Here is a 22,832-nt window from a genome sequence, read left to right as displayed (position 1 = left end):
AGGATTTTCACCCAGAAAAGTTCATTATACTCCTCACTTGGTGAAAGACCTTATGAAGAGAACTAACATGCCAACATCTGAGGTGCACGGGGCATTCTCACCACACTGCTGATGGGAACACTTTACATTCAAATAAGCATAACTTGTCAAACTTTCCTATCAAATTTTCCTCCTAGTCCCCTCCTGAGATAATAAACAGTGCCCAGAACCCAAGAGAAACTCATTTTTGCTAAGAAATAATTTATAAACCTTTAAGGGCTGCTGAAAACATCAGGGAACAGCATCTTCCACTTCCTATCATCTTAACTTTTTCCAGTTGTCTTTCTAAATACAAAATGACACCTCATTCAAAGCTTTCTAGTGTCACCTTCACCTTCCAGTTCTACAGTCTACACTTTTTTTGATATTGCTTGAGACTTCTAGGAAGCTTTTACCTAATGCTGTAATACTCATTATCCAAAACATTTAGGTGCACATATAGTTGCCAAAGAGCAATTGGATGTGAGCAGTCCAATAAGGTGGAATGGTATACATTCAGGGGAAGAAAAGATGTCTGACCATCTGACCTTAGCAATAGCACCATCTCAATATTAATATATTTTATGCATGCATGTGATAATGTTTTACCTTCCTTATGATCCTGCAGGGAAGTTTCTCTTCTCCCCATTGAGGATTATTACCTATTCAGAGGCGGTTATGATTATAGATACTTACGAAGACAAGAATAATTGACCATAAAAAACCTTTTATATTCCCACAATTATTTTTGCATTGACTAAAAGTGTCAAGAAAATCTAGTTTTATTAGCAGGTCCTTAATTTTGCTTTCACTTAACTTATAACTACACTTCTTCTTCCACCCAAAGAACGTTTTCACTTAGTTGTGCTCAGAAACAACACAGAAGATGCCAACTAGAAGTAGATGGACCAAATATCAAAGCAACTACAATACACCTGCAAGGGAGGGAGGGGGCCTAAGGAAGGTATCAAGACCTCATACATGAAGGAGCATCAAAATACATCTTTGAGAGCATTTCATAACAGTCATAAACACATGTCCATAAAAACAGTAGTCTGATAGAGACAAAACTAATAAAAAGTTAAATTCCGTGACAGTTTTGTAACAGAGGAACTGAAAACAAGTTCTGCTTACACAACAGACTTCCACACCATTCTTCAGCAAAAACAGCTCTAAAAACCAACAAGTCTACAGTAGAAGCGCAACAATAGGAAGCAGCAGATACAGTTTCTTTAAGCCAGTTTTGAATCACTCAAGAAAAGTAGCAGCAGCAATCTAGTAACAAAGAAAAGAAATCACCTACCCTTTTCCAGAGATCAGGGCTCACCGAACAGGCCAAGCGAGGTTCTCTCCGGGAGGAAAAGCTTCTCTTGTGGCTGCCAGCCCTTAAATGCTGTAGATTGCTTCCACCTGCGCTCCCAGGGCTGGATACACCCCTTCACCAGGTGCTTAATCACTGGTTCAGGACTGGCCTAACAGTTCCCATACAAGAAGACATTAACTAAACTAACATTAACAGGGTCTATATATGAGTGGTCAGTAATAAATCTGAAAAGTGTGATGGAAGAATGGCAGATTCTCAAGCACAAGTCTTAGAATCATAGAATCACCAAGGCTGGAAAAGGCCTACAAGATCATCCAGTCCCACCATCTGCCTGTTACCAATAGTTCTCACTAAACCATGTCCTTCAATGCAGTGTCTAAATGCTGAACAGCTGTGGGATCAGTGACTCCACCACCTCCCTGGGGAGCCCGTTCCAGCACCTGACCACTCTTTTGGAAAAGCAGTATTTCCTAACATCCAAACTGTATCTTCCCATAGGTGAATTAACAGTGTTCCTCTAACAGATCTTTATTAAAAACAAAAACAAAACCATAATAATTTAAAAAAGAAGAAGAAAGAAAAAAAAACAACAACAAAAAAAACCAACAAAAAACAAACAAAAAACAAACAAACAAAAAAAACCAAAACCACCTAAAACAAATCAAAGCAAAACATTCTATCTTTGCAGTAAGTTAGAGATGGTAACTGATAGTCAGACCCAGTCTCACTTGGGAGAGTTAGGAAAATGGAGAAAAAGTGCAGAAATCAGAAGATATCTTATTGGTCCAAGTACATCTCTCTATCCGATATCTATTGAGCTTATACTGTACTATCATTCACTTTACCTGAATACAAAATTTTAGAACATGGCCTAGTGACTGGAAACACTTCAGTAAAATATGCTATTTCAAAGCCAAAATGATTTGTGGAAAACCTTTATTTACTCTTAAGTCAAGCACCATAACATTCCATACCTTAGAATTTGGTTCACTTTCTGCCTCTGCTATAGGTTTACTGTGCCAAACTCCTTTACTATCTCTACACTTTGTCTGCTCTTTCCTTTAAAATTTACTGTCCTCAAAGACAGACCGTTCAAATTTCTTAAGCTTCTGTTATTTTATGAGTCACTGAAGAAACACTTGTAAGCTCAGGATATTCCATGGTCCAGCTCAAGGCTGAAAACTGACTTCCAGCTGCTATACTTGCTCGGTGCAACTGGGCATATACCCTTGACTCTTCCTGAGGTCAAACTTGAAAATTTGCCAATAGTCTGGAAAACGAGACTGGTCTTGAAGTTACCCTTGGACAGGTCCTTGAGATAAAGAGCAGGTGTACTCTGGGCCTTTGTAAAACAGAGATAAATATCCCTTTTCTAATTTCCAAGATATGTTGCTTCCAGCTAAGAAAATGCAGCTGCTGAAGTTGCAAATAATAATAATAATAATAATAATAATAAAAATAAAAATAAAAATAATAAAAAGATTTTCTTTCTTTTACCATGCAGGGACATAGTGTGAGTCATTTTTGAGAGTGACTGTCCTATAGGTTTTTCTTTTCCTAACACATTTATAAAGCTAATTTGGATATTTTCTTCGTCAAGAGCATAAAACAATGTGACAGAAGAATTTCTTCCTATTAGATTATATCCATGAATGAAAGTTTGTTTTGTTTAAAACTATTTAAGGAAACCTGCACATGAATAGGAAGTCGGGCTTTTAAGAAACTCAGTCATAAATATAAACAAAAACGTGATGCCAAATAGCAATTACTACTTTGTTTCTTTTTTGAATGACAGCATATCTAAAACTCATTCATTTCCAGTTCTGGCTTGCTGCAATGTGTAAAAATACTATTGTGAATCCACTAAATAAGCTTTGTCTTTCTCTCTTCAACTTCTTTGGTTTTTGCTGACTTTCCGTGCTCTGTTTTCCCTTTATCTTGTGAGGCACAAAGGTCTCCACCTCTTTTTCAACTTTGTTTGGAACACTAATTATTCATAACTGCCTTACCTGGAAATGTTTCACAGATAGAGAGAGAGATTGTGCTCACCAGTGGGTGTGCTAACAAACTGACTGACGGTGTTTTAAATGCTGTGGCATGTAGAGTCAATGCAGATCTAGATGGTTCTAATTGCTTGCAGTTGTTGAGTGACTGTCAAAATCATTTATTCTTGCCGCTGATGGTAAATTTTCAGGGAAATGTCACTGCAGACAAGGAGGTAGATTTTTCAAACGCACAAATGGTAGTCAGGCATCTCACTGCCATTTGCTTCTTTGAAAATCTTGCCCAGCTCTTTAGACAAGTTGCCTGGCAAACAGATGTGCAAGGATGGATTGGACATTTAGGTATCAACACTATCTTTGAACTTCTTCGATGAAGAGTCTGCCAACAATTTTTTGGCCTTTCCTCTAACACTTAATGTCTTCTAAGATGAAACACCAGCAAGTTCTTTAAGCTCATGTTATTTTAAATACAGGCCAAGACCTTTAACGAATTTGCTTAGTGGTGGCAGAGGAGGAAGAAAGATTTGGTCCTAAGTGTTGTTCAATAGTATGTCTTGGTTTTCACTGGATGGTAGCCAGGACTGATATTTAAGAGGTGTTTTGCTGATGGACTATCCTACCTCAGTGACAATAACAGAGTAACACAGTCCCCGGCAGCCTATCCATCTTGCTAAATCTAAGAATAGATTCATAAAATCAGAGAAAAATCACAGAAGACACTGCAAGAATTTAACTCACCATTATTAAAAGCAAAAGGAACATAATCCTCTTCTAGAGCATAGGTTCTCACACTCTGGGGGCAAACAGAGCAGTGTCAGCACTCCAAATTCGTCACGAACCACCAAGCGTACTTAATCAAACTTTTAATTGAAAAAACACCACAAAGATAATAGAAGTTTAACCACAAAGATAACAGCACTTTGAAGGCCACCTGCCATAATCTCACAGACCACTCATTGCCCTCAAATTTGAAAGTATTTTGATGAAGTTTCTCAAATTATCTGAGCAGCACCATAAAATAAAATATGTCAAGAACTAGTGAAATATTTGTGAAAATTCATTGACTGTTTTGCTTCTAATGTTATTTTAAAGGCCTGTATAGACTAATGAGGGGTTTTTGCTTTCTGTCTTCTCAGCAGAAGCCCTGAATTGCTGTTGGAAGCTTATGACAGTGTCTAGAAGGAAAAGAAAACAAAGGAGCAGAGAAACTTTCAAAACAATTGTCAAATAATGTTGCAGTACTAGAAATGTGACACGGTGATCAGACTATTAGGAAATTGATCGAGAGAGCAAAATGCAATTCATTTACAATTTTGAAGCTCACTATATACACTGAATTTTCAAGATTAAAAAACCTAAGATCTTGCTAATGGGAAGATAGATGGAATATTTTAGTCTGCATTTTCTTCGGAATGAAATAACACATTCTTGCTAGAACAATAACATTAGAATTTTTCATGGTTTTTCTCACAATATCTGACAAAAGCTTCACTGATCACTGATGGGCTTTTTGATGTCTTGAATAAAACCTCCCAGTTTCACTGCAATTTAAAATGAACATCTATAAAGCAAGTCTCAATTTCAGCCAATATTTCTGGTTAATAAAAGGCTTAAAACAGAACCACGTAAATTTTTGTTGAAAACAAGTAGGACTCAGATAAAGGAAAATAAATAGAAACCAGAAGCAACTTTGAAGTATCAACAGTTCCTAAGAACTAGGGGTTTTTTTAATTGCTTTTCCATTATGTTTCTTTGGTGCTTTTGGTAATGATACAAGATTGATGCTCAAAGGAACATGATGAGAACTTGACATATTAGGAAAGAGGGCTTAACACACCTTCTTGCCATACCTGAAGACCTTGATGTAGACCCTAGTGCTGGAAACATACTGAATTGTATTGACTACAGTGAGAATTTTGATGGGCCTACAGCACCAAAGATTCAACATAAGGTTTCAATTAAGTAAAACTAACCCTATCATCTACTGGTGGCCTCCACAGCACTTTGTGTGTCCTGAAGACAAAGAAATAAAAAACAAGAATGCTCAAGGAAAGGTGAAAAATCAGCAAGAATATGATAGTAGCAATTAATAAAAATACTTAACTTTCTGGTGAGACTTTTAAAATCCACTTTCACTGTCTTGAACTCTAGAGGAGGTTTTAGCTTCTACAAACTCTCTGATGCTATATTGAATTTCAGCAATGAGACAAAAAAAAAAAAAAACGAGGAAAACTTACCCTCCAGTTACTCATCTAATAAAGTCCAGCTACTTATTCTTTGGAGGCTGAGATAGCCAAATTTTTATCTGGAATAAGCATCTGAACTTCTGGGACGACCTCCAAACCTTTTATGATACCTCTAAAATACACCCTTCTTTTAATAGTCTGTGTGCTCCTTGCCAGTCTTCTACCACCAAACACAGATACTACACAGCCAGCTCTTTAAGTGTACTAAATCCCCTGGGACACACTCGTATTCGGAAATAAAGTGGCCTTGATCTACTGTAGCTTTTTCCTCCTAGACCACTTTAGTCTTTCAAATTTGAGAGTTCACCAGTGCTTACATAAAGACTGCATAAGTGTAACAGAGCAATAACTTATCTTCTGATTTCTGCACTTTTTCTCCATTTTCCTAACTCTCCCAAGTGTCCCTGTAAAGAAAAATCTCTGGGAAATTAATAAAAAAATAAAAGAAAGAAAGAAAAAAAAGAGAGAGACTTGAAATACCCTGAACTGTAAGAGCAGGGCTGCAAGGGACCTTTTGCCTCGGTCTCTGCCCTCATATGTTTTAAAGGCAGCCTCATTCTCTTTCATGTAATTAATCCAACAAGTTTTTGAACAACTGTCTAACTTGTTCCCTGAGCCTCGGGTAGAAAATTTTTATCTCTGCTATGAACAGCATGGAAAACTTTTCCAAGTCAGTTAACAGTTTGTCTCGCTGTGGGTTTTCAAAGTCTGAGTACAGATTTACAGCATGTTTTATGTATATTTTTTTAGTCCCAAGGTCCCTTCTCTTCACAGATACATACACAATGTGTCATGTAGAAAATATAAATTGTTGATTGTACAGGCACTTTCCTCCTTTTTAAACCTTTCCAAAGGTCTTTTTGTTAAATACACCCAGACACCGTTTGACAGATGAGGGGCTAATTGCTCTGTGAATTACCTCTATCGATTCCTGTTTCATGTTGAGCCAAACAAACAAAAGATATTAATGCTTCGAAAAAAATGAATGATGACCTTTCTCTGCAAACACAGCTTGCGGCCTCTGATTATTGGTGATTCCAAAGAGCAGCGGTCAATCGCAATAGCTGTAACGCTATGATCACTATAATAAGCTTGCCTGACCTTCTCTGCCATGTTAAGTGGTTTAAATTTATTTGCCCAACAACAGTGGAGCTTTCATTTAAAGTCACAGAACATTCAATTCTATCTAAAGATCCAGGGTATTTTTTTAAAGCTTTACCTGCTTTAAAAATAAAATAAAATAAAAAATAGTGCCACTCTTGGAAGTGATAATAAAAGTGGATAGAAAGCACAGCCACAGAGTTATTTTAACCTGCATAATCGAGAGTCCTTGTTATGGCTCTAACAGTGAGGATTTTTCTTGATCATTTTGCCTTCCCACTGCTCCACTTGTCATAGAAGTGCAATCTGTTTTGCACTCTCCTCCCTTCGACAGAGTTGCAGTTGGCCACTATCTTTGCAGTTATCCCAGCTGGACTAAAAGAAAATCATTATCATTGAATGCAAATGCAGTGCTAAACTCCAGTCCCTGTAAACAAAATTTCCTGAGAAGTGGTTGATAGCAGAATTTAGCTACAAGGAAAACTCCTGCAAGTCCTTCATCAATGTTCTCTGCCTTTTCCTGGCTGAGGTTAATCTGTGAAATCAAGTGGAGGCAAACCACAGAAGATGGAGCGCTTATCTTTTTGCTGGAAGCAGTCTACAAATTTGCTGGAATATCCTTTATCTTTAGATTTCCACCTCTCTGTTTGGTTTCCTATGCACGAGAAATACGTGAAAGACATTCCTTCGTCTTGATGTCTGCAATAACATTACACTGCATCCATAAAATGGGAATAATAATCCTTAGTCCCCTCTTCAAAATGCTTTTCTAAGTGTTGGGTACAGCAACCTCAGTAAAGTCCTTGGGAATTCAACATTCATTTTGATCACTGTTATAAGCCACTGTAGCCTGGTATCGAATGAAGGTTGAAGTATAGCAACAGGAAAATATGATCTAAATTTGTTAGAAACAAAACTACAGGATCAGAAATGATTCCTGGGGGAATGAACGCCAGCAGAATGTGACTCGCTTCTCTCAGCCTCATTTTTAAAATTCTATTTACCTCTTTCTCTGCAAGGAAGGCAAAGCCACTATTTCTTCCGAATTTCTCTTTTTTTCCACTTAGGACAAGTATCAGCCTGGGATCAGGACTCAGCCCAAACTCACCCATGAGTTGTCTTGAACCCTCCTTTCTCCCCACCCATGGCGCTCAGTGAGAACCCGGATTCAGCCAGTGTCAGCCCTGTGCTTCTCACTTCCAGCCTGCTATCTAATTCCTCTCTCTGCATCCCCCAAGTAAGACAGATAATGGGGAGAAGCAACAAAGTCATCGAAGTGATTTTACAGGTAGCACTCAGCACTGCCATGAAAAAGAGACCAAGATTAAGAGGTGAAAAGGAGGCTCAGATGTGTTGGCATCCTCCAAGGCAGATTTAAGGAGTGATGTAGACATGCTTAGCTTGAGGAAAACTTGGAAGTGCAATAAAGCTAAGTCAAGTGCGGGAAGGTATTACCTGCCAAAAGAAGTGGTGAATCAGGCAGGCAAACTATAGAACAGAATACAGGAAGAAGAAATGTGGGGAAAGTACCCTGAAATTTTCTGTGCAGATATACTGGCACAGAGCATGGCTACAGAGGATGTTTGTGTCTATGAAAGAAACTTCTTCCCTAAATGAATTTATTATCAAAATGCCCCTGAGGCTGGAATTTAATTTCAAATAGAGCTTAAGTAATCAGACATCTATGTCTTGGAGCTGTGAAAGTCTGAGGCCTGTTGTGTTGCGAGAGACAGCTCTATCTTTAACATCAGAAATTGTGAGAAAGAGCGTGTTTCAGACTTAACAAAATTCTGATGCATTTATGCATCCATATCAGAACTGCACCCAAGGAAGGAACAGTCCTTTTAAACTATTATGTTGTAGACGGCCCTGAGTCATAGGAATGGTGTAAAGGATCAAATATCATTGACCAGAACAAGAACGTGTTCCTTTCTCCCAGGTGAAGAGACAAATATCCATAAATCTTCATTGCAGTTCCATTTCTGCTTGACCATCATGGAAAAGGACAGTTCTTGGAACCAGAACAAAAATATGTTCTAGGTTTTGACTTTCAACATGCGTGCTACTTGGCTTATGTTTCCCCAGCAATACATAAATACAATACAACTTGCACATCTGATCTATGAAACTTCACTTTCTGAATTAATAATAGAGATCGGGATAAGGAATTTTCACAAACTCCTCCTGTTGCAGCATTTTGCATGCTTTAAGCCCAGTACATCTAACAAGTAGGTAAATGTTCCCAAAACTTGAAATAAAGAGGCATCTGGATAGTATTGAATGGGTGCTCAGATGGTTGCCAAGGTATTTCATTATACCGATACTTTGGAGACACTTTTTTGGGCCGGTTGCTTTTTCTTTTGATTTGTATGCATGTGTGTTTTGGAGGGAGCTAGTTTTGTTGTTTTCATTTTTGAGGATATCTTCAACATTTTTGCATGTGCTATTGTGTTACTGTGTGACTGGAGTGAGAAAGAAGCGATGGGAAAAAGCATATTTTAACCTACAGTCATCCTATGGGCCAAAGCTATCTTGCTTAATTCACTAACTTCATTTGCAAAAGAGGCTGAAGGGGTAAATTCAGACCAGAATTTGCATGCAGTCACTCTATCCCTTTATAAGTTACTTTCTATTGCATTTTCCTCCAGAATAAACTGGGATTTAAAAATGGAGAAGGAAGTAAAAGCAAAGTCTCTAGTTCTATTTCTGACCCTAGAAATTACATATTAAGCACACTTTCCTCAGCCTAAAAGCTTCTGATTTCAAATAACATCACTGTTTCTGGGTAAAGTAAAAGATACTTTGGCCCAGAGACTTGTTTCTGAGCAATGGGCTCCATCAGTGTGGCAGGCTTTAGGACTGGCTTCTCACAGGAGTAGCACTTCTGAAATGCCATTTCACACCAGCTGGGGATCTGCTCCTTACGAACAAAGGAAGCAAGTTACAGCTAGTCCCCGAAGGCGGATAGCTGGCATTTCCTCCCACGTGTGCCTCGACCAAGTCAAAAATAGCTTCTGTTCAGGAGACATCACACACAGGCGCAGATTCAAACCATTCTCAAAAGGAGGATGCTGCTCTACCCGAAACAGTTGCTCTGAGAACACCAGTGCACCACAGTTCTGACTTGAACAAGCCACATGAGACAAAATATGGATCTCCAAGTAGTTCAGATTTTATAGGACATCTCCCAGTGGAATGTCTGCAGTTGCTAGCTCATGGGATATAAAGCCTGTGAAGCAGCCAGATGGGATATAGGACTTTCTTCCCTCAACTGAGTACCTTGCATTTCAAATCCTGTCTAGGTAAATTACCTTTCCAGGGCTGGATATTTCCTTTTTGGAGATTCCTTGGAAGTAACCTTCAGGGAACTGACTAACTTCTTAATGGCTTGGTCAGACAAGAAGGAAGGAAACTTGCACTGGTCCAGTGGGAGGCACCACTTCAGGCAGTCAGCATCCTGCAATTCTTCCAAGTCGGTGAATCACAGCAGTTTAACTCTCTTTCAAGGGCAAACTTCTTCCTTTCAGATAGGGCCAAGGTAGCAAAGGCAAGACCTAAAATAGTTTCAATCAGCACTGGGCTTTGAAAACAATTTCAAAGAATCCCTGTCTATGGCTATGAAGGAGTCTAGCATTGGTCTAGAAGAACTGAACAAAGTATATCTCTTTGAGTGTAAAATCTGGAAAATAAGGACCAGTTCATAAAAGAAAAATCAGCCACAAGACTTATTAAATATCTCCACGTAGAGTGAGAAGAAAACACTCAAATAACAAGGCTTGCTTTTTCTTTTCGTTGCTGGAAAATAGAAATAGTCTTGATAACTGCCAAATTTCCTTTCATTATATTTAAATTAAAAGCACCTACAGACCTTGCTACAAAGAAAGTTCAGCTAGTGCCTTAATCAACAGGGCCATGGCTCCAGGGGCTGCTGCGTGCTTTTCTTTACAAAACAGTGCTTCACCCCTTCACTAAGATGAGTTCACATTTACATTTTGCTGTAGGTTCTCTCTGTTTCCAGTTCAGACCTATGCTTTTCCAGGTTAACTATAGCCTCCAGACTTTTTGTGATGCAAATGTCTAGTGGCCAGACATTCACAATGAGTTAGGGCATTCCATCCATCAGGATCTGGATCTGGTAGAATAAGGGAAGAAAATAGCTGTGTGTTCTAGCTTTTCTTCAAGTTCCTCAAAGGAGTTCTGAATCAAGCAGATTTCTACAGAAAATAAGATAAATATAATGGGAAGAAATTCAAGTAAAGATCAAGTGATATGTGCTCAGAGTTGCTATTCAGATGGCAAAAAGCGAAAAAGGGGTCCGTTTTGTCTGACCCCCACATAAGAGGTAATGGCTAAGATTACTCTAGAGACTCTGGTAATAATATTGGCAACCAGTAGCCAAAGGGAGAAACCTTATTCTTAGACTGTTTGGATGTTTGATTGGTTTTCCTAATCAGAATGTTTCTCCTAAGACAAAATCCAGATTCTTCTTACCTCGACTAGTTATATCCTATGATAAAGTTCCATAAAAGCTTTTCCTTTCTTCAATAGGCTCCGGTGACAATTCCTGAGTAACTGACTCAAACTTCATTCCTGGCAAAACGACTGAGAACCAGGAGCTTCCCATACAGAAAAACGTTTGCAAAAGAATTATGAGAGAAGCTCTGGAATAATAGAGCTGTCTATTGTGAGTGAGTAAGGAAAGAAGAATATTGGGTTAAAACTCAGATGACTGAATCAATTTCCTTGAATATATTACAGGTAATATCAATTAATAAAATCAAAAGATTATTAAGAGTCTAATATACTTCCCAACTTTTATGTGGTTTGTATAACCTTTTGCAGCTCAGCCCATCTCAGCAGTAAAATTAGAGAAGTTTCACTAAAAAACTGAACTGCCCAGTGTTCAAACACTACACCACTGTTTCACAGGGTGCGACAGAAAAGGCATGCTGTGCACTAAAAGAAAATACAGGGATGGTTGACATCAGAAACATTATTCTGTAGCAATGTTCAGATGAAACTGAAATAACTATGCAAGATAAATGGCTAATCTTCATACATATGGCCCTTGCTAGAATTAAAATTTATTCTACATGAGCAGAATGAGATTTTTCATTCTTTTAAATAATTGTTTAAAAAACATTCAAGTCCAAATTATGGACGTCAAGCCTACGAAATGTTATTTTTAAGCATCAAGCTGTTTTCTTTTACTTAGAGAGAAGCCAAGGAATAAATTGCTAAATATAGTTTATATGTTGGAAACAGTGACACAACCTTCATTCTCTTCGTGCTGTAAAGTATGTAACTTTAAATATAAATTTTACAGAACGGTATTTTTCTCAACAGAGATTTCATTTCACTGAGTGAAACACATTAATAACACTTAGCTTATATAGTGCTTTTCATCTGTGGATCTACCAGCACTTTACAAAACGTAAATTCATTACCAATATTTTACAGAGATGCAATAAAGGGATTTGCTGAAGGTTACACAGTGAGTTAGTAACACAGATGCTGAAGGAATAGTCCCCAAAACTTGCTCCTTACCTATTAGAACACAATGACCTAAATATTAAGTGCTTTTTTGCTCTTCTTTCAGCACATGTCACTGGAAAAACGCCCTGACAATTTATGATGGTAAAGTAAACCGAGTCAGTTCTCATGCAGCACATTGCGATCCAGTCACCTAATATTTGTTTGCCATATTTATCCTTGTGCTTTCTACACAGACAACTGAGAAAACTAGGTGTGAAACGTCCAGACACAGAACAGTCCCTGCCAAAGGAACTTACACTCAAACAAGACCGGAAGGGAAAAAATAGATAGAGATATGTGTGACTCTGAGCATTTAACAACTGTCCTACTGAGTCTGGTTTACCTATTTACATTTTTTTGGGGGGGGGGAGTTATCTTGGTAATTAGTGGCTTGTTGGGAATGACAAGAGGAAGAAAAAGAGATGGAATGAAGAAAAGATGGATGTAGAAATACAATGCAATAGAACAGAATCTGTCTGAAGAACCACCAAGTCGAAGCACTTGCATCAGTTCCCAGAATTCTTGAAAAGTTTTTTGCTACTTCGTTTGCATTGTACTTGCTTTTGGCAATACAATAAAATCCTACATATCATACCCCTCACATGCGTGGAGTGGTGTGTCTCTACTTAAATAGAATTAATTAGACTATTGATTCACAGCAGCTGAAAATCCAGCCCTCCATTCTACAGCACATGTCAATGTTATTGCACAAACAATAAGATTTGCTTAACAAAAATATAACTCCGGTCTTTTGAGGTATCACTGATACTTGATTGTTTCGAGTATTGGCTTTCTGACAGGGTTTGGAATGAAGCCATTTTTATTAATTTAGTTATTTTTGCTGATATAAAAGGTCGTCTATCATGTTAATGATGTATCGGTCTGTGGTACCACCGAACAATAATTACAGAATGTTCCTAATAGTAAATCATTTGTCACAATCAGAGCTCACTACAACAACCTTTTGTTGAGCAATAGAATACATTAGGTGAATAGCAATACACCTTTATGCTTACCAATTAAAGGATCCCACACACACAGAATTTACATGAACTTTAGAATGAAGTATCATGAATTATGACTGCTGCTTACAAAATCTTGCTAGGTATAGAACTTGCTGCTAATTTTTAACTTGTCAAATCATTTGTATGTATCTTTTCAAGTATAATTGGAACTGCAGACAGATTTCCCAGTCTATCAAATCAGAAGTGTTTGGAAAATTTCAGAGGCTCAAGGACTTTGAAAATAGCCACAAATAAATATTTAAAAGACCAGCTAATCTATTCAGAATGCAAATATGTCCTGTCACTCTATTACTCCATTTAGATAGCGATAAATCCTTTTTTTCTTTCTTTTTTTTTTTTTTTATATATATTTGGTAAAATCTGCAAAAAGATTTTGGTTTAGAAGGTTTTGGTAAGGAGGTCTGCAATCTGTAAAGACATGTAGCACCTGAAGACTAGCTGTGGAGGGTAATTTGGTCACATCTCACAAGTGAGTCCCTTTTAATTTCCAGCTGCTGAATGTTATTAGCATGCAGCAATAAACCTGAGCAGAAACTTGAGTACTTTCTTATAATCATGGAGTTGCCACATGGAACTGGTTCATGAACTAATTCACCTAAAAATGGATTTCAAACCAGAAACAAACGCAAGAATTTCTGGATTTGAATACTCCTTCCATGTGTTTTTTAGGGCCCTGATTTGGTAGGTTCAACAATTGAGTGATTTTCTTTACTCCCATCATACCTTATAGATGGGTAAGGCCATAACTGTCACCAGTGTTCTGCCTATTAAGAGACAATCAATTCTAGACCACATGAGCCCAGTAGTGCCTAAAATGGATTGATTTAGTAAAACCTGAAAACTGATCTTTTTTGGTTCATTCTCACACTATTTCTTGTGGCCACCAGCTTAAGATAGTATAGATTTGCCAGAACACCAGGAGACACCTCACTACCTCCACAATAATGTCCCAGTGTCAGGCACAAGTCACGTGAAAGTCTCGTGAGAGCATCCATCCCCTCTGGAACTTGAACCCCATCCCACAGCTACAAGATCCTTACACAATTTGAATCAGGATCAGTCATCAACTGATACTTTTCCACTATGAACTGTTGCACCTTCCATCCCATAGGAGAAGTGACACAGTCAGCGGCACAGACACACATACGAAAAAAATAAATGAGCTGCCAAAACAGTGCTGTACTCCACCCATATGCCTCAATTATCTTTCCCAGGCCTCTGCAACACCACACACCACATCAGGAGCAGCAGAGGGACTACCAATGAGTAATTAAACCTCTTATTGCTTTGCATGGCTGAGTAGTTTTCATAACAGCACTGCACAAAACTTGAGATTCACAGATTTTTATATAAGCTCCTCAACATTTCTACTTGCCTCTCTCTCCTTTTTTAATTTCAACTGTTAGAATAAACTTTACTGTGAACTGCTGGGAATAAGAGGATTTGAGCAGGCAAATGCTAAGATGATTGTTCATTAAACCCAATGACTTTGAAACTGCCTCTGTGTCAATTAAAATAAAAACTGTCAAATGCTTTAAAAGAGCAGCTTTGTATAATGGGAACTCTGTTGAGTTTATTGGCAAAGAGAGCCGTTCCAGGAGGTTATGCAGGGGAAGTAATATGTTGTACTTAGGAACGTTATCCTGATCTCTCCTGATTCATCTTCAGAAAAGAAAGCTGCATGTAGCGTATATATCAACATACATACGCATGCTTGGTGGACAACTAGAGAAAGAGAGTTTGGTCCCTTTTACTTTTGTTTTTCCAGCTCTTTTTTTTTCCCCCAAGCTAACAATTAGGATTGTCAACTTAGAAACCACCGAGTTTTGTTTTGTTATGTTTCTAACTGGATGCAGATTTAACACTTCGTATAACTTAAAAATGCCATTTTGTTACAGTAGCCAACCAATACGACAGGGGATCTTCACGCCTGCATGTCAAGTGTCAAACGTAAAACAGCTGTAAAATGGGACAATAAAAAGCGTGTTACTGTAGAATTCTGACAGCCCCTGCACTTGGCAATTAGAGAGCCTTCATAACAATTAACAAAATTGAAATCAGATTTAAGAAGGAAATGTGGGCGAGTAGAATGGTCGTGGTGGAAGCGCCTTCCTTCTGTAAACACCCTTCTTCTCTGTCTTGGGACAACACGTGTGTGCTGTGGCCATCTCTGGACAATGAGAAAACATGCAAAAGAAAGAAACCAAGTTTCTCTGAAAAATAAGGATGTCGGGTCCTCAAGAGGGCAGTGACGAGAAGGGAGGGGGGAAAAGCTTGCAAAAAAAGAATTAGAAAATTCAAATGTCTCTCCCCCTTTACTCACACACACTACCCACCCCTCACCGTGTTCTGTCCAGAAGAAAAATCCCTCAGCCACAATGGTTGTTTTTATTAAATTCTCCTCAATAAAAAGCTCAGGCAGGATTTATTAGGTACTCAGGGCGGACGTTTAGTATTTCGCCAGTTATTAAGTGAAAATCAATAGAAAGCAAAGAAAATGGAAGTCACTGCACTGTTAGCACGCTGTTGTCGCCCAGATATTATGTCGGCTGTCTTGTAGATTCATGACAGACGAAAGCGGCCGGGAGAGAACTCTTTCTGCTTACATTGCAGGAGCCAAAGTGGGGTTATTCATTAGATCAGGCAGCTGGCCAGATGGATTTCCAGTTCAGTTTTACCATTTATCTTAAAAACGCCTGTATCGAGTGAGAAAGAACACTGATATTATGTGATATCGATGGCAGCTTTATGTATCTAAATCAGGATTTATTGTTATTTTGTTCTGAAGACCTTTTTTTCTCAAGAAATACCATTTCACTGGAAGAAAATAATAGCTAAAACCTTGTCAAAGATAACCTTTCATGTTGTTCGTGCACCGCTGGCTGTAAAACAAATAGAACCCAGGGTATAAATAGGTTTAACCACATCCTTACAAATCATTCCCTTTAGGATATTCTTTCTCTTTTTTTTTTTTTTTTTTTTTTTAATGGTATAAATGTGGGTTTTGGTCATTAGTTGTTTTTCCTGCTAGTAATTTAGTTATAAATAACGTCAGCATTTGTTTTAATTGCATTAAAAAACACTAGACGCGGTACATCTCAGGAATGCCAGAGCAGAAGGTTTTTTTTTCTCTCTTCAGTGGGTGGGTTTGGGGAGGAATTTTTCCTGAGTTTTTTTGCCTTTTGCTTTTTTTTAAGCTTCTCTCTCTGTTACCAAACTTTTCACCCAGATCATCACAACAGAAGCAACAACAGCTGTTCTACCATAAAAAAAAAGTGTTTTTAAGAGAGAAGACCAGATCTCTGAAAGAGATTAGCTCCTGCTTAGGCATCTATAGGAAAAGAAGTTCTCAACATTCAGCAAGTTCCATTTTCTCCAGATCACGTAATTCTTTTGCAGTCAGGATGGATTTATTCCTGCCCTAATCAGGAACATCGTGCTGCTCGGCCCGAAGGCCTGCGAGGCCTTGGGATGCAACCTCAAAGCACCATCTCTTTCACAGATGTGCGATCAAAAAGGCTGCAGCATGAAACATGTTTTACCTCCCCAAAACACCAGGGGCTTATTTTGAACCACACGTAAATAGACACAGGATTCAGTAATCTCTACCTCTGAAACAGTTGGTAGGGTTTCTCTGGAGGAACACTGCAGACACCATAGTTAGATGGTGGCAATCCCAGCATATATCACCGCATGCTTTTTGTTCACAGATAAACCTCTGCGCTCAATAACCCGATACCACAAGCATCAAGAATAGAATAAATTCAAACACATGTTGTCAATCTTTAAACGATATGGCAATTAGTTGTGAGAGGTGAGGATAGGATGGATGTCCTTTAAGGTGAGGACAATGAAGATGTGGTTTAGTGGGCATCTGTGATTGCCCACACATTCAACTGAAAACGGCCCAATGGGACGCAAAGAATCTTGAGAGCACAGTTACCACTGTGGCTCAGACTGTTTTGGTATACAAATGCTTTTAATGACCTTTCCCTCCTCTGAGCACCCAGATCAATCAGTAGACGACCATGTTCACTGCAGGTGAGTTGGACTAGATGGCCTTTAAGGGTCCTTTCCAACTCAAACCACTTTATGCTTTTATGATCTTGATTCTGAGTGAGCCACGAGTTCAATCTATCCAGGCCCACCTTCAGGATCATCCAGGCTGTACTGACAAGCCTGTGCCCTTGCCAGGGTCTCTTTAAAATGTGTTTGCTGTAACTCAAGCAGCAATCTCATACCACAACTTTTAGTCAGTCATCCTTCAAAGGTTGTGAAGCACCGGAAAAAGAATCAAAAAAGCCACTTGGAACCAAACACATACAAGAGGATTAACAAAGTTGTAAATAACATCACAGCCCTGGCAGGAAGAAGCAGAATGCATTGCTTTATGGTTTTATGTGGGGTTTTTTTTGTGTTTTTTTTTTCTCTTTTCCTTCTGAGAGTGTCAGCTTGTCACCATTTCAGTGACATGCTGGAGAGTTTCCCCCAGCTGAAGTATTTTTCTAGGATCTTTCAGTTTTTAGATTCCCTTTGAATCCACTTTACCACAGGAAGAGGAAACCATTGTACCTAGGATGGAGTCACAAATGCATGTTCTTCCCATACCAATAGTTCAGCTATTGTTATCCTGCAAAATCCTTTGATTTAGCATCAAGACTTGGCCACCCCCACTGCAGTTTGCAGTAGCAAAAGCAAATGATTTTTCCCAGTGACAAAGTCTGCAGGGTGGAGAGAGCTTTTAATTTCTGTGCATGTTAATTTTTCAGCTTGCTAAGTTTCAATCTTGCTGGAACATCCCTCTGAGTCACTTAGAGACAAACCAAATGCGGTGAAAATCAAGGGCTAGAGAAAGACCCTTAAACTCTCTGTATCAGCGAACATTCACAGTCAGGTTATTTTTAAAACGATATTTTACCTGACAAATCACGTGCAGTTCTTCAGATACACCTGGAGCCATGTACACGATTCAGGACTACCTGAAGACAAACAAAAGAAATAAGAATTTACTTCAATAGATACTTGCATATATTTTACCAGAGACCCCAGATGATAAAAAGACATAGAAGAGACCTGAACCTGGGGACCCCATATCTGATGTGCAAGTTGCTCAGCAGTTATGATAGCTTTAGGTTTTATACAGCTGTAGGTACTGTTCTGATGCAACTATGGAAAAAGTTTCTTAGTTTACTTTTATTCATCATAATTCAAAATACATTTCTAATCAATGAACTTCCACATAAAATAAAAACAAGTCAACCAATTTATCTGTAGTTAATGAAGAAAAATGAAGGTGTCTGTAAATCTGTGTTTAGCTTAATTTCTATCAGGGATGTGAATTTGTGTCCCAGCTGAGTTTAACATTGGTTACTTTGTGATGGAAGCACAGAGCTATGCTTTTGAGTAAAGAGATGTGCAATGGTCAAACAAATTCAGAGGTAATTTTTTGAATGCTCCATTCTTCCTTTTGTTTTAGGCTATCCATTTCCAGTGTCTTCTGGTAGTGGCTGTGTGTAATGAACTATCCTATTCTCTCTTTTTTTCTTTTTTGTTAATTGACTTTTAACGAGCCACATTTCCAATGAAGCTAAAGAAAATAGAATATATTCCATTTACACCAGGGTGGAAAAGTTGTCCTACCTTGGCAGGGTATTACATATACATTTCTCCCCCCCAGAAAAAATAACTTTTAGCATTTAAAATTGCAAACCCCATTTTCTAGTATTCTGCAGCTTCTCAGCTCCTGATGTTAATTCTGGTTCACCACCATGTTATAAGCAACCCCCAAGCTGTGCCTTATTTCTACATTCTGATGCCATCTTCTGACTCTCTTTCTCTTTGTCTGTCCTTCTCACACACACCTCTGCAGTTTGTGAAAAGAGCCAGATTTACACTCAAAACTCCACCAGGAGACTCTTGTAGTCTGTACAGTGTTGGACAGAGTTTTCCACTTTAGTCCCAGGGCAGAGAAAAGAAATGGCATTTCTCCAAGAAGAACCCAAAACTTAGATTAAGTTTTCTTTCCTTCGCTCCACCTTCTCCAAGCCAGATCACAGCAGTTTTCTCAGTGAAAACATGACAAAAAATACTAACACCTGATTTGATTAAATCAAGATTTGATTTTTTTTTTTTTTTTTTTTTTGAGAATTGTTAATAAAATCACACTTCTAAAAAACCAGGATGGAATGTAAATGCTGCACTAATTTAATTACACTTTGGCGCTGGGAGACACTAATGTAAATATTCTGGTGAGTAGGCCTAAGACACTTGAAGTAATTACTTAAAGGCTTCCTTTCAAAGAATCTCCCCCTTTTTATTAAATGCCTTTTAACATTAGCACTTTCTTCCTGACAAATTAAATGAAATTTCATTACTCTCCCTGACTTAATGGCATGACGCTGCCTACTGCAAGTGCAAGTTAACCCTCTCTGGACAGAAGACACAGTGTTGGTGTGTTCTGGTTGTTTCTAGGTGTCACCACACAGCCTGAGAATCCTCCTGGCAGCTCATCATCATCCTCATTCCTGTCTACAAGTTTTGCTTTATGCTCCATATTTCAGAGTGTCCCAGCTATTGGTTCACATCTGCCTGCAGATCAGATCAACTGCACAGAATGCGATACTATCCAGCTCTTCAGTTACTCCAAGTTCAGGGAAGCTCAGTTTGTGTCTGGGCCCTTAGCCTATAGGATCCTTAAGAGACATATCCATAAAATTCAAATACTTTATGAAGCCCTTTTTGTAGAGTTAACAGAGATCTACTACCAGATTTGTACTTGTTTTGATTATTCAGCCTGGTAGCCCACATTTGAAACATTTCACGACTCCACAAAACTTTCTAAAATATCACAGTTCAGGCACCTTTAGCACCAGCAGCTTTTCACGTACTCACAAAGAGAATTGAGAGAGAAGTTATGCTACTAATCAATACTAGTGTGAGCAGATTTAATTTTTGATCAAAGTCCACTTGGCAAGTCCATTTTGTAACTTTTTTTTTCCCCTTTTTCATTGATTTCTCTTTAAATTAAATAAAAGTTGGGTCAGGTATCTCCTCTTTTATTTACATACCCACATTGCACACAGAAGTCCTATTAGATCAGCTTCTGGGCAAGGAAAATAGTGACAAACTGTACCATGCTGTTTACAGATTGTCCCCACAGCAATAGAAGCTTTTAAAACATCCCTGTGAGCCAATGTTCATAAGCTGGCAAAGAAAGCGAAGAAGCAGGAAAACAACAGCTCTCTGTGCATGACTGAAGGGAACTGCATCTTTCATACACGTCTCCCAACATCACTCCCAGTATCCTGGCAGGTCGGGGTTCTCTTGGTCCTCTGATGGAATCACCATTGGAGGCTGTAACAGTTTTACCACCCAGACAACTTCCAACACTGCCAGGCTACCACTGCAGTAGCTGTTATATGTATGATTTTGCCTCTATCGTCTTCTATTTCCCTATAATTTTGAGATTACCAAAGCACTGTTGTAAAGTCAGCCAGCCACCAGATGTGCTTCGCGTTGACATTTCCTACACTGTGTTTTCTTTCTAATTCCTTATCTCCTGAATTGTTGTCACACTGGGGTATTGCTGTGTGAGGAGAGGTACAAAGAGAAAGATGGCCCTTCACCATAGGGTTTCCTCCAAATGGAGCTGATGGAGGGTAGATGGCTTCAGCTGAACATCACTGCCACCTCCCCAGCTGACATCTCTTAGGCAGGATTAATGCAAGCCAGCAAGTTTGCACTGTTTCATCCCAGCTGAGAATCTGGCCTTACATATAAATAAGGAAAATAGTTCGGCTGCCATCCTCGATTCAATCCCGTCCTGTCCACTGAAGCTGCCAGCAGCAGAGGAAACGTATGCTAGTTTTAATAATGGCTTTAAAAAGTTCTTTGATGAAACATTACCTCTCGGTCTGCCTCTTCTGAGCATGCTTCACCCATAGAACATGAGTTACTGGTGCCAAGTTCCATCTTATCACAGATGTCCTTTTTCAGAACGCGGAGTTTTCAGAACTGAAAAAAGGGCCTTGCAAACTCAAGTTCACATGGAAAATTTTTTTTGGCAGGGTCCATAGGTCAACCTATAAAGAAAGAAAATATCTCTGTTTTCTTCTGCAGAGTTATCAGATTTTGAAAAGAGAGCTTTCTCCTCTTGTGAGGTCCAGGTAAAAGTTCACCCGTTCCCTGGCTGCTTGCTTCTGACAAACAAAAATTAAGGACCTGAAAATAACTATTTTATCTGAAAAAATGCTAAACATCCCAAAACAAACATTCAGCTGTGCCGCTGCCAAATTCCACAAGTAAGAGAGCTGCAGGCTGAGACAGCTCATGCCTCACTGGGGAATAATGGGTAAAGTTTGGCCAGCTGCCCCTTCCAGGCCTTCGGGGACACACAATCCAATTGCAGTGTCTTAGCGGATGTGAATTTCAAGGTTACACCTGGGTGTTCAAGGGCAGGGCCAAGTGTAATCGGCACTTAGATCATAGATTAATCTTATTTGCCATCTATTAGGTTTGATTCTTGCTTCCCGCTCTCCCTCCCTAAAGCCAGGATTATTGTGATAGTTTAAGATAATGGATTCTAACGGAAGAAAGGTCACGCAGGCATTGAGATTTGGAACCTTAAGATAATATGATTAATCTAAAAGCTTCTTTCTAAAAGGGGAGGGGACACTCTCATACGTTTAATTGAGGGGAGAGAGTGAGAGAGAGGGAGGGAGAGAGGGATGGAATTAGCAACATGGAAGGAGGAGTGAAGGATCCTACTTTTTGTCAACTGCAATTAATTAACACAGTAAGGAAGAACTTTTCATTCATTTTCAAACTGATAAACCAGATCTGACTTTTTTTTTCCCCTTTAATTCCTGAAAGTGATTATTATTCATTTTTTAATATTTTTATGGAAAATCATAAATTGCTAATAAACATGCATATTGATTTTCACAGCAGCATACATAACAAATGTAAGCCATCTGGTGCACACTCAGATATATACGTACAAATTCATACACTGAGGAATGGAAATTGCTATATAAATGAGATATTCTACTATCAGGTGCTTGGCCTTTATAGGTACTGTAAGAAAACCCTACAGTAGAGAAATAGATTGTAATAAGTTTATAGTAGTAGCCAAAACGTTCTGGGGACTGTAGAAAGAGACTCACTGTCCCAAAGAACCTGCAATGCTATATTTCTGTGCAGTGTTACATAATAAAAACTTTCCTTAGTTATTTATACTGCCTGAGATTATCAGATAAAGGAATTTGTGAACAAAGAAACGGTCTCTTTGTTATTTATGCTGTTTATTTGCTTGAGCATTTGGATAACCAAACAGAAAATAATCAAATCATATCCTTATGGTTTGCACATGTCGTTCCAATACCACAGGAATTATACAAAACATTTTTGAGAAATGTCTGTCATATTTCTATTTCATTTTTAAATCATAAAAATATCTCCCTTAAGATTTATAAACAACCACCAAACACCAATAAATATTTTACAGACCCAAATCAAAATTGTTATTAACAGCCCTTTAAATATGATGAGCCTGGCCACCCACTGACTAAAAATAACAAAA

The 22,832-nt window shown here is 38.5% G+C and overlaps 1 long non-coding RNA gene across 2 annotated transcripts in view; it reads right to left on the bottom strand.

Annotated features, from left to right (window-relative positions):
• The window catches only part of LOC140256691 (uncharacterized), a 201,640-nt gene that overhangs the window by 158,301 nt on the left and 20,507 nt on the right, over nt 1-22,832 (bottom strand). For both annotated transcript variants that reach the window (XR_011904841.1, XR_011904840.1), the window contains exons 3-4: nt 21,158-21,333; nt 18,171-18,231 (exon numbers count right to left, since the gene is read on the bottom strand). This is a non-coding gene — a long non-coding RNA (uncharacterized lncRNA). The remainder of the gene's footprint in view (nt 1-18,170; nt 18,232-21,157; nt 21,334-22,832) is intronic.

The sequence above is a fragment of the Excalfactoria chinensis genome, chromosome 10, assembly GCF_039878825.1.
Source record: "Excalfactoria chinensis isolate bCotChi1 chromosome 10, bCotChi1.hap2, whole genome shotgun sequence".
NCBI classification, from domain to species: domain Eukaryota; kingdom Metazoa; phylum Chordata; class Aves; order Galliformes; family Phasianidae; genus Excalfactoria; species Excalfactoria chinensis.
Note: the sequence above shows the minus strand (reverse complement) of the source record. Positions and strands in the feature narration are given on the sequence as shown.